This window comes from Oryzias latipes, chromosome 9 (genome assembly GCF_002234675.1).
Source record: "Oryzias latipes chromosome 9, ASM223467v1".
NCBI classification, from domain to species: domain Eukaryota; kingdom Metazoa; phylum Chordata; class Actinopteri; order Beloniformes; family Adrianichthyidae; genus Oryzias; species Oryzias latipes.
Genome location: NC_019867.2, coordinates 9,816,362 through 9,829,340, shown reverse-complemented (window position 1 = coordinate 9,829,340; position 12,979 = coordinate 9,816,362). Strand labels below are relative to the sequence as shown.

The 12,979-nt window shown below is 35.0% G+C and overlaps 1 protein-coding gene across 3 annotated transcripts in view; it reads left to right on the top strand.

The window, feature by feature from the left end:
- The window catches only part of grid2 (glutamate ionotropic receptor delta type subunit 2), a 562,418-nt gene that overhangs the window by 464,058 nt on the left and 85,381 nt on the right, over positions 1-12,979 (top strand). The window lies entirely within an intron of this gene.

The following is a 12,979-nucleotide window of genomic DNA, read 5'->3' as shown; positions in this document are numbered from 1 at the left end:
ACTGGATAAAACTGGATTCACATTAACAACCTATTAGTTCTTATTGGGTCATTTTGACCAATAAGAAAGATCATTTTGAAGATGCAAAATAAAAGAAATGCAAAACAGTTTTTTGAGAAGTCCCAATAATTACAAGTTTTAAGCAAAAAAAGGCCAAACAAATCTGTTTTTCATTCCCACATTACGTCATTAGCATGAATATCAACAACACTTATCTCTTGTTTGTGACAGTTGAGAATCTAATCCCCCCAGCTCTGTTTGCCACTGATTTTTGGAGCACAGACGTGTAATGAGTTTGCATCGTTTTCAAACGAAAATCAAAAACATCAGACTTGCCACTAACCATCCATCAAAAATTGGAGTGTTACCACTGTTTACACATGCTGTTTGGATGCTGTGCCGGCCAACTTTTTAAAAAACAAGCTTTTAGTGCTTCAGAAACGCGTGCTGAAAATCAATGCCTGAGTCTAATTAGGCGTTTATCCCAACACACCAAAAGCTTCATTGGTAAAGCCCACTCTAAGGAAAGCGCACTTGATTTTTCAATAAAAGATAATTATAGGGCAATCTCCAGCCCCTTTTTGTTGAAAAACACATATAAAAGAAGTTTTGTTTAAATGAAAAACTTTCAAATGTAAACAACCTTTTAGACGTATCGGCCTGGCTTTAGGCGTCACAGCATAGAAAGCTCTAATGAAGGATTTAAGTGACATTCAATTCAATAAGTACCAAAATCTGTTAAAAAAAATTGGTTCTAGCGCTGTTGTTGAAATAAAATCTGTCAGGGGAGACGGAAAAAGCAGATCAATATATTACTCGATTTGTTGAAATTATATTGTGACAGTTTGACCTGAAATTTAATTTAAAAAAAAAATCTTTGGTCAGATAAAGGAGGTTTTAGGTTCTGTTGGTTAGAATGAACCATTGAAAAGCAGTGCAGCCGTAGAGACATACTAATGCCATGTTTACAGAAAATCTTTCAATGTGGCACATAAACCGTGCCATAAGTCTTCAAACGCTAAATGCAATTATTGTAATTCGAGCAGAGCAGTACAGCTTTGTGCTACTATGCAACACTTAATCAACCTAAATCAGCTGATTCATGTTGATCAAAGAGTAACGGTAGGTCAAAGAGCGTGTGCTATTCAGGTTTACATCCTGATAGAGAAAACTTTATCTATTCAGTTTCAAGGATTATTTGTAGTTAATGCAAAAAAAAATCACACAGATTTATCGAACTCATTACAGAAATGATGAAATGCATGGATTCAAAACAAAGACACACTTACGTCACATTTGCTTAATTAAATGTAGTGATCATTTACTAAAGTCAAAAAAGAGCTTCATTTATTGCTCAGAAAGGATTAGGAAGAAGTGATCTTAAATAATCCCACCCCTACTAAATTAATTCATTTTATAGTTTTGCATAGTTTTTGTAATCCGGTTCTGACCCGATAGATTCTTTTCAAGTTACAAAATCAAGTGCTTATTGATGATTGACTGTCTTAAAAAACATTCATTCATACAATTTCAATAACTATTAAATATCCAGAATACCACTTGGGGTGTGCTCAGACTGGACATATTTGGTTCACTTTAAGTAAATTCTAGCTAGTTTCCCCCAATAAAAGAATTGGTCAGCAAAATATATATAGTTTGAATGAACCGACTCCAACACGGTTTGCAAAGTGCAGGACTTCCATCATTTCTGCATCTATTTGCTTTGTTTTGTCCTTGTAATTTCTGACCAATAAGTGAAGAGATCCTTAGTCATGTGGTTTTGTTTACAAGCCTTGGTTCAAAACAGAAAAGTCCGCTTGATGGTGTCCGAAGGTTCATGACTCAAGCCGGACCAAATTAAGCGTACTGGGTCCGGAACAAAATGATTTTTACAGTCTCAATACACTCTAAAAAAGTTTTTTTATGAAAACATTTCCAAAAAAATCAATTTTTATAATCTGACTGCTTTTAGAATTTATGCTACTAATTTTGCGTTGGTATCCTGCATTTGGATTGTAAGACAACAACATAAAAACAAAATAATATAGAGCTTTCTCTGCTCAAACACTACATTCCTGATAAAAATCTTTGGTGAAAAACGCTGAAAGAAATACGCTAAAGATTTAAAGACCCACCTCAATGAAAAGTGTGTTTTTGGTCTTTTTAATACTTTCTTGTGACATTTTTCTTATAATGGAGAACATTTAATAAGAAAGTTATGCTCAAAATAGCATTTCTCAGTATTTTTGTTTGAAATTGTGAATCAGGAGCAGATGAAAAACATCTAATTTGAATGAGTCTGTAGCAGAAGCTAAAATTGACGGGCCACAATTGTGCTAAATTGTGTTTATAATTTTGTATCCACTGGTAAACCAAATGATCCATCTACGTCTATACTGTATTTTCCTCTTCTGATCCGACAACTGCTTTAGGAAAAGTAAGGCTGAATATTGCTCGCCATCTTTGTTGCACCGGTAATGTTATGTTGGGGTTGTCAAGGGCTGTGAGTGTATAAACAGATAGATAATGGGAAGTGGAGGTGGGCTTACTCCGTGCCAACTCAGAGGTGATTTTCTGATCAACTGCTGCTGCTCTGTGGAAATTATGTGAGACTTCACGTCAAAGCTTAACAAATGATGGATGTATAGAACTGTTTTTTTTCTCTCCAATGATTTTATTTTTTCTGTAAAAAGGATTTAAATACTTTTCTCTCTCATTTAAGTCCAGAAACGGTATAAAAGCATGCTGGTTTCTAACTTGTCCATTTTCTTTTTCCTATTCTTAACATAGTATTCCTTTTATTCATGTGCAGATATAGTTTCTATTATCATAGTGGGGATACTTTAAAGTACAGCTACAGCAGGGAGTAATTTGCATTTCAATATTTTAATTTGCTCCTTTCTTGTAAAATGGAGTCAATGTCCATAATTTGACTGCTGGAGCTGCAGAGCCTTGTTTTAGCATTCCAGCATTGCCACTGAGGGATATTTTGTACTTTCAGAATATCTGTTTTTTTCCCCCTTTTTTATTTCCCCAGTGTAAGTCACACTGAAGATCATATTTCTATAACACAAATTGCACTCTCAAAGACTTTTTGCTCATGTCCCAGACACACATCTCTTACTTTCTAGTTTCTTTACTGACCAGAAAACAGATGGAAATTAGAAAGCTTCCCCTTAGTCTGCAATGTGGCTTAATATTTGGAATTTGCTTTAATAATATGATTTTTGGTCAATTTCTTATCAGTGGTGTGGCTTATTCCCCTTCCTAAGCATTCTCTTTCTGGTATTTATTTGATCAATTATTGTTTAATCTGCAATGTTAACTGTGATACAAATAACAATTGAAATCTAATTTTAAATTTCACTCATTTTCCGAAGCTCTCCAGAGCAGTATTTGTAATAAAGGTACCATAACAGCGAGCACATGTTCATCTGCAGCTTTACAGAAGATCAGAGAACGTTCCCCTTTTCGTATATTGATTTTCATCACATCATGCTACACTTGCTGGGTTTTGCTTGTGTGTGATGGGAAACTACAATGCTGATTTCAAAAGAAGATTCATTTGGGCAACTCATAGCTGACAGCTATAAACTACATTAATACCATTACAGCACAACAAAAACAGTCAAACAGTCCTTAAAATTTAAAAAGTGTTTTTTTTTTTTTTCAAGTAGGTAAAATAACTGAAATTCCCAGTGGGGTAAAAAAAAGGTGATTCCTTATTTTAAGAAAAAGATTATTGTCACTGAGACATGTTTGCCTTCATCCATATTATTTTGCTCATGAAATACTACGAAAGTCAAAAATGGCCCACCCTGCTTTTTTGTATGTTTGTTTGATTCTCCTATAATGATATTGCTTTTTTTTGATAACAACATCTACCTTTCAAACATCTAAAATCTTGTTATCACAAGAAATCAAGGTGTTGTTTTTTTTAATTTTCTTTTTATGATAAGACCACAAGATGGTATTTCTCGTCAGTACAAGATCACTGCAAACTAGATTTTCATTGATGATTACCCTATATCTGCTTGTAGACACGCCTGCGCAGCTGCAGCCGGGCCAACCTTCTCATCAAATGGTGATGAATGATTTGGATGTTGTTTGTGACCAACAACATCAGCACAATCTCCGCCTCAGTTAGACCATGATTAAAATGATCGTTTTCTCTGACACACTGCTTTGGAATTGTTGAAAAAAAGTAAAAAAATAATAATAATAATAGTTCTTCCTTATCTCTTTATTAAAACATAGGGAAATCTACAATCTTGTGAAAAAAACATCTAATATATTGTTATCAAAAGAAAAAAAAAAGGTTGGTAACACTTTATATTAAGATTCCTTAACAAGCTTTGTTAACACATTAACAAGCATTATAAATGAATTTATAGGGTGTTAGTAAGACATTTATTAGTACAATAAGTCTAATAAGGTTTATTAAATTACTTAGTTAACACATTTACAAGCATTATTATTAGGATGTTTTCAAGATGCTAATGATGCATTTACTGATATTATAGGTGCTTAACAAATGTGTCAATGTTAATAAGCTTAATAAGATTTATTAACAACCTTTGTTAACAAATTAAGAATTATTATTATTGTTTGGGGTTCTAGTAAGATATTTATTAGCATTATAGACGCCTGACACAAGCGGAAGTGTTCATAAGCTTAATAAGTTTTATTAACTAACTTAAATTAATAGGCTTTATTAATGTGTCAGATGCTAGTAAGATATTTATTAGCATTATAAATGTCTTGCAAATACCTGAAAGTGTTAATAAGATTTATTAACAACTAAAGTCAGACCATTGTCTTCTAAATCCATATTACTAAACTGCTTATAAGCTTTACAAATGTATTAATTAACTTTGTTAATAGTTTATTAATTGTTTTTTGCAGCACCTCATCTAAAGTGTGGACGTTTTATTACCACGAACAACTACAAAGCATAAAGATTGTAAAAAGAACTTTATGACATTAAAACAGACTAAACATACACAAATCGTTTTGTAAAAGATATATAATAATTTAATTCAGACAAATAATTTTTTTTAAAACATATATATACTGGTGTTGGATGACTAGCATCATAGCTAATAAGGATAAAGTATTAGCATCTATCCTGAGTGAAACATTCATTGCAAATCCCATCACCAGGAGACAGTTCTCTGCATTCAATGCCAACTGCATTCAACCACTGTTGCCTTGCTTCAAAGTCCACAAGAAAGTTGCACCTGTAACCTGCCCATCTATGAATCAAAGATGGGCAGGTTAACTAATGTCACCATTGGCTAATGAATCTGTCAATCAAACTCATCAGCAAAACAGGCGTGCTCACTTTCAGCCAATTGAATGGCCTCTTAGACTTTGCTTTCACACAGGTGACGAAAAAAGCCCCACCCATCTTTGACTCTGTACCGGTCGGTCGTTAGCGTGTTAGCTTTAGCATGACTCCTGTAGGTTTATTGTCTTCGTTCTTCAAAAATTACTGACTTGTGCAACTTTCTAGTGGACTTTGAAGCAAGGCAACAGTGGTTGAATGCAGTTGGCATTGAATGCAGAGAACTGTCTCCTGGTGATGGGATTTGCAATGAATGTTTCACTCAGGATAGATGCTAATACTTTATCCTTATTAGCTATGATGCTAGTCATCCAACACCAGTATATATATGTTTTAAAAAAAAATTATTTGTCTGAATTAAATTATTATATATCTTTTACAAAACGATTTGTGTATGTTTAGTCTGTTTTAATGTCATAAAGTTCTTTTTACAATCTTTATGCTTTGTAGTTGTTCGTGGTAATAAAACGTCCACACTTTAGATGAGGTGCTGCAAAACAATTAATAAACTATTAACAAAGTTAATTAATACATTTGTAAAGCTTATAAGCAGTTTAGTAATATGGATTTAGAAGACAATGGTCTGACTTTAGTTGTTAATAAATCTTATTAACACTTTCAGGTATTTGCAAGACATTTATAATGCTAATAAATATCTTACTAGCATCTGACACATTAATAAAGCCTATTAATTTAAGTTAGTTAATAAAACTTATTAAGCTTATGAACACTTCCGCTTGTGTCAGGCGTCTATAATGCTAATAAATATCTTACTAGAACCCCAAACAATAATAATAATTCTTAATTTGTTAACAAAGGTTGTTAATAAATCTTATTAAGCTTATTAACATTGACACATTTGTTAAGCACCTATAATATCAGTAAATGCATTATTAGCATCTTGAAAACATCCTAATAATAATGCTTGTAAATGTGTTAACTAAGTAATTTAATAAACCTTATTAGACTTATTGTACTAATAAATGTCTTACTAACAACCTATAAATTCATTTATAATGCTTGTTAATGTGTTAACAAAGCTTGTTCATTCATTCATTCATTCATTTTCTTGACCGTTTATTCCCTTTCGGGGTCACGGGGTTGCCGGAGCCTATCCCAGCCACTTGGGCGTAGGCAAGGGATGCCCTGGACTGGTCGCCAGTCTGTCGCAGGGTGGAATATCCTCAATCACACATACATTCACTCTCACACTCACACCTATGGACAATTTAGAGTTGCCAATCCACCTATGAAGCATGTTTTTGGATGGTGGGAGGAAGCCGGAGATCCCGGAGAAAACCCACGCATGCACGGGGAGAACATGCAAACTCCACAAAGCTTGTTAAGGAATCTTAATATAAAGTGTTACCAAAAGGTTTTCTTGGGATAACCTGATAGTTGAATCACTCCACGAAAATGGCACAATTAGTGTCCTTCTCTTTCCTCAAGTTGTAAATAATTGGTCATCAAGCTATATATTTAAACATATTTAAATATTTAAACTTAATACATTCACGAAAATGCACATTTTAATACTTAAAAAAAATGCAATTATGTGTTTTATTAGAAATACCGGTAATAAAGATTATTAAACACCACCAATTTTGTCACGTCCCTCATGACCTAAATGAATGTTTACTTTACAAACACCCACCAACCTTATTGGAAAAAGTTCTATGTTAATTTTAAAGCCCTTTTTATACTCTTTTGATAGCATTTTTTTTTTGTTTTAAAATTAATATCAAGTTTTTAATTAAAATAAAGGCCCGTACACACCGGGACGAATATTCGCCAGGCGTTATTCGCCAGCGTTTTTCACCACGTTTTTTGTGTTCACACCCAGGCGATTTTCGCTGACAATGAGTGGAGTGAACATGCAATTTCATTCCCTGACATTAGATGGAGCTTAATGTAAACAGAAATACTCCTGTACACAAGGTGGCGCTGAGCAACTTTACGCTTCTTAAAGTCGCTTTTCACTCAGAAGAAGAGAGCAAGTATTTACACGCTTGTCAGAATCAAACAAAGAAAACATGAATATTTCAAGCACCAGTAGCTCCAACTGGTGCTTGGTTCGGGGATATTTTAGAATGTCCGTCATTATTGCTTCGCGGCTGTGTAGACGCTACTTGGCGTCTATCTTCTTCGCTGGTATGTGTGCTCAGCAAGGCAGTTTTGTGTTTGAGCGCCCCCAAGTTGTGTTTTACTGTAACTTCAGAAGCTCCAGACACGTGAGCAAAAGCGCCATTCTCATTGGTCGAGTAGATTTCGACGCGACGCGTCGAAAAAAAAAAACGAACCCGAGGCGTTTTTTTTTTTTGACGCTTTAACGCGTGGCGTTTTTTCGCGTCGGTGTGCACACTCTCGTTGGTGCCCTTTGTTTAGTCACGAGGCGTTAAACAAATTCGTCCCGGTGTGAACAGGCCTTAATGTTACTTTTGTCCCTGAGTAACGTACGCCTCAACCCTGTAACACACAGTGATTCCTGCCCTTTTAAATAAAATGCTATTATCCATGATTGCATATACACCAGGAAGTGACAACAGTGGAGTCTTGAATAAAAATATAGAATTTCTAAAAAATTATTTTTATTATGATCATGGAGATTCCATGGCTTACGTAACAGGATTGAATATTTACTTCAACCAACTAGAAATCAGAAAATGTATAAAATCAAAATAATGCCTGAGATGGGAAAATGTGTTTTCAGATAGTTAAACACATTTGCAATAACTTATAACATATTTAAAAGTGAGACCTTTGGTAAAAAAAAGAAAAGAACTGAAATTTTCATGTTCAATTGTCTTGCAAGACAAAAGAAATTAAAAGAATATTCTTGAAACAAGGGTTATTTTGCTTTCATTAGATTTATTTTTGCATTGAACTAAGTGATTTATCAATACTAGAGATGAACCGCTTCAGGAAAAAAAAAAGATTTTATGCCAATAATCTATACTTAAAACTAATTTTATGGAAACAGTTATTAAAGTTAGCAATTATTTACATTAATTTCACTACTTTTTCTTTCATTTATATTTAAATAGCTTTGATTCAGTTGAGGTTTATAATACACAGCTGGCCGTGCTGTATATTCATGTTGATGCCAAATAATGAAATGAAATGTAAATGATGCAGAATATTTCTTTCTATATTTGCTTCTGCCGACACACAAGAACAACTTCTACGTTGTCAGCTGAAATGCCAACTCAAATGCTGGGATAAATCTGGTTGCTTGAGATGTTGATCGGAGTTTGTGTGTGCTCTGCATACAAACTCCTTTTAGCCCTTGTTATATTGAAATATTAGTGCTTTGTCTGTAAATATATGTGAGCTGAAGACAAATACCTGTTGACATTCATCCTGTTCAGGTCTGTGCTCTAACCCCAAGTGTCTGATGTGTTACTGGAAACGTGCAGGCTTTAAAAAATTTGACAAGGAGTGAAAAGTGCAGCTGGAAAAGGAGATAGCATTAGGCACATCTCTGATTTGGAAACTTCAAGCCTATTAACTCAAATCCTCAATATTACTGGCCTGCTGGATCCTCTAAATGGTGGCACTCGATGGCTTGAAAATATTGCTAACCACATGGAAAATACCCTCTCAGCTTTGGCTGATAGCCAGGGGTATTAGAGGTGGCACATGTACAAAGGCGAGATTGAAAAGCAGAAGGCAGGAGGGCCGCCAAAGGAAGGCTGCATGCCCCCGGTCACCCCCCCCCACCCCTTTTTTTTCTATTCTTTCACTTCCTCCTCTTTTCTGCAGCTCCAGATCCGTAATATGTCCCTCCCAAGTTGTTTATAATCAGTGGGACACCAGCAGTTGAGAGTGATTGAGGTGCAAGCGGAGAAAATGATGGGAGGAAATGAAATAAATAATGATTCCTGCAAAATCGTCTGACGGTGGAGGGTATAATCTGAGGCAGTGGAGGTGCCTGCTCAGTGGTGAGATTTAAGGCTTTACAAGAAAGTCACACATATATATATATATAAATAAAAAAAAGAAAAAAAAAACTCTGGTTGCGCCCACCACTCGACTAGCTTCAAAGCTGCACTCATCTGGAGCTACCTTGACTGTAGAATGTCAACCCGGATGTGGAGAGGAGGAAAGCAACAGGGAAAAGAAGGTGGTAAAGATGAAGAAGATGTAAAAGGAGGAGGCAGGCAGAGAAACGGTAAATGTTTATGCAGAACTGTTAACTTGTGGAATTATTCAGAGCACCAAGCACACCGATTTCCACAGCTCCTGCACCCGTCTAACTCGTTATCCCAGTTTTTGACTTAAATGTCATTCCAGGAAATGAAAAACAGGCTGGAAGGCATGTTTATTTGGTGTTGAGAGTTTGCGTGTGATTCCTTGACACTGCTTATTCTAAGAAGCCTTTGATTCTCTTGAATTCAGAAGAAAGTAGCAACTAAAAGGCAGCTCAAATTGAATTTTTAAATAAACAATCACACTGATTTTGTCACACACACAAAAAAAGAAGAAACTCTTAATTTGAAGTCCCAATCTGATCATTTTTGGATCTTTTTTCAAAGCGTTCCTAGTGGTCTTTTAATTAGGATTATGTCCTAAAATAATCACCTCTTACTTGTGGGTGGGTCCGTTGGCGCAGAGTAAACCTTCCCTGACTTCCCATTTTCCCTTTGTGTACACTCAACAAAAATGGCCAGCAATCATCAGTGTTTTTTTTTTTTTTTTTTTTTTTTTTGTCTGCTGCAATTTTACGATTAATATTTTTTCTATTTGTTCTCCATCATCAGAAAAATACTACAAGAACATGTTAAATAAAAAAAACACACCAAAAAACACATTTTTGATTTAGGTAAGTCTTTGAATTTAAATAATCAATTTAAATGTGTACATTTTTTCAAGGTTTTGTCAACATGGAGAGATAACTGAATCCCTTTCATAGGTCAACCTGCATATTTCTAGTTTTTCTACTGCATTTGCAGCAGTCAACCTCCTGCTGTGGCATTCCATTAAACCATTTTCTGCAACGCTCCTTTAACTGCTTCGGAAAAAAAAAGGAAAAATTGTCCAAATTGTTCTAAGAGAGTTTCCATCATCTTGTGATGGAACTAAAGTGATTGCAGTTGCACATTTATCAGCTCTTCTTTGCTTCCTAAGTTTTTTCCTTTTTTTTTGTATATAATCTGTGCCAATCTTCTTTCTTGTAAAATGCAAGGGAGCTCAGAAAATTCTAGTAGTGGAATTTGATCTTAAAAAAAGGCTCAACTATTTTATCCAAAGTTCTTGACAGAAACTATAAACGTTCTATTGTTCTGAGTGTGTGTAGATCCAGATTGACGTAGAAATTATTTATAGACATTGCTCATTACTTTGCTTTGTGCAATGGATTAGGACATATATATATTTGTGTAAAGAAATCCCTCATAAGGGTTTTTAAGAATAAACCGCCCTGTGGAGGGTTTTATATGGGAATAAAATGTTAACCCAAACATTGATGAAAATCCTATTGTACCAGTCAGTCCCATGCAGTGGGCTCTGTTTCTGTGATATCCCGTAGAGAGGGTTTCACAATATCAGTTATGTTTGTCCATGTATTTGGGAATACCTGCTTTGTATTGTGTAGATATAAAAAGCCAGTGCAGCATTTTACAAAAGAGAAGATGTCCAATAGCAGCAGAACTGTAGCTGCGATTTCATTAGACATATGAGCAAACCTTTAGTGGAATTCTAGAAATGCCGGAAAAAAAACACAATTTCGTACTGTTTCTATTAAATCATAATTATAAGAATAAACATAAACCGTCTCATGCGTTAAGTCATTCAAAAACATGGCAATGGATGTAAGCAACACTTTGATTTTCAGCAGATGCATTCAAATTTCTGCCACGGCACTAGCGCTCATCATCATCTAACAAAGGAGACGTTGGCGTCTTATTCAGGCCATGGAGCTGTAAGCTCCTTCCACGTGGTAGTGGCTATGAATGAAGAGATTTTAAGAAATCGTGGTTGGGGATTTTACAGAGGAGCTGTGGTTCCAACAGTTCTGCATGACAGACTCAAATTTTGATGAGCAGTGCTTTACGGTCTTTGGTCACGTGACTCATTTAATTCAAAAAGAGTGTATCCATTGCAGTTTTGAATAATAGGGCAGTTTCAATACGCCTCAAGAAACACCTCCTCCAAGCGAAGAAACGCTTTTTCGATAAATTTGAGTTTTTTCGAAATTGTCGTGTTTCCATTAGGCAAATTTCTTATCGCAAATCCATTTTTTGCAATTTCATAGTCAATAGAAACACAGCTAGTAATATATGTATTTGACGTATGTCCAATCACAGTAGTCTTTTCTTGAAGAAGACAGGAAAAACTTTTCATAAAATGAGCAGAAAAATTTGACATTAAGAACCTCACAGAAGGCTGTTTGCCTCCTAAGAAATTTGAACCTCTTAACACAGCAGTTATTTTTCCTTTTTCTAATACTTTCTAAAAATTCCCCTTGTGTTAAAAACTTTACAATTCATTTTGTTGTCAATAGTGTTTCACTTGAAATGTAATCGTCCCTCTGTGGGTTTGTCAGTATGAAATCTCAAAATCTCCTTGCTGAGTGTGGAATGCCTCATGAAGGTCATTTTTTTAGAAACTACCGAGGGCCAGATCACAACAGTCACGGTTTGGCATGTATTTCCAGACTTTTTTTGGCAGCTTGCATCGTGAGAGAAAAGCATCTGTGCCTGCTGGTTGTACTCATCCATGAAAAAAAAACAAAAAAATAATTCCACTCATTCTCCCACTGACAAATCCTACGTTCATGTCTGTGAACATTTCTCATGAAAAGATGACTGTGAACTTTTCAAAATTTGCTATTAGTCACATTTTTATGATACTTGAATAGCAATTAAAGTGGAAACTAGATAGTTTATAAACTGTTGTCTTGAAAAAAAAAATCTACCTTTCTTATTTTTGGAATTTGTACAAAAAGCTCAAAGTGTCACATGATACACACAGTTACGTAAACTGCATGTAGAGCGCTTTACCACATGTTTTGGTTCCTTTAGGCAAAATCCCATGCCAACAGCTAATGCACTGGATGAAAAAGATACAGAAAACCAAGAAAGCGTGGGAGCGATAACACATTTAAATTCTATCAAATACTAAAGTGTGCAAAGAATGCCTGAAAGGGAACATGGGAAAGACATGGATCTGGTGGAACGAGAAAAGAAGGCCACACAAAGGCAACATGGGATTACGTGGTTGTTACATGTGCTACTGATTCACTAAGAGATGGAAACAAGAGTGTTGGTTTGACAGTGACTCGTCTCTTCAAAGACCCTCGAAAATATTTGTTTTTTTGTTTTTCTTAAACTTAAACTATTGGCTTGAAGGCAACACTTACTGTGTGATTATATGCAATATATAATCAAGAGTGTGTTTGGGCATGAGCAGTGCAAACATTTGTCTGTATGAGCAGCACAGGCTGCCTATTTAACTCAAAGCTTCAAAGGTAATTGATTATTGAATTATTTCCATGCCTTATGTTAATGAACATATAAAAAAAATGCTATTGGCAATGCACTTTACAAGTAAGCAGGAATCCATATTTTACTCTTAATATGTTCAAGGTAGCTTTAGACAGTTTAAGAAACATTTAGTTTATGTTTTTAACAT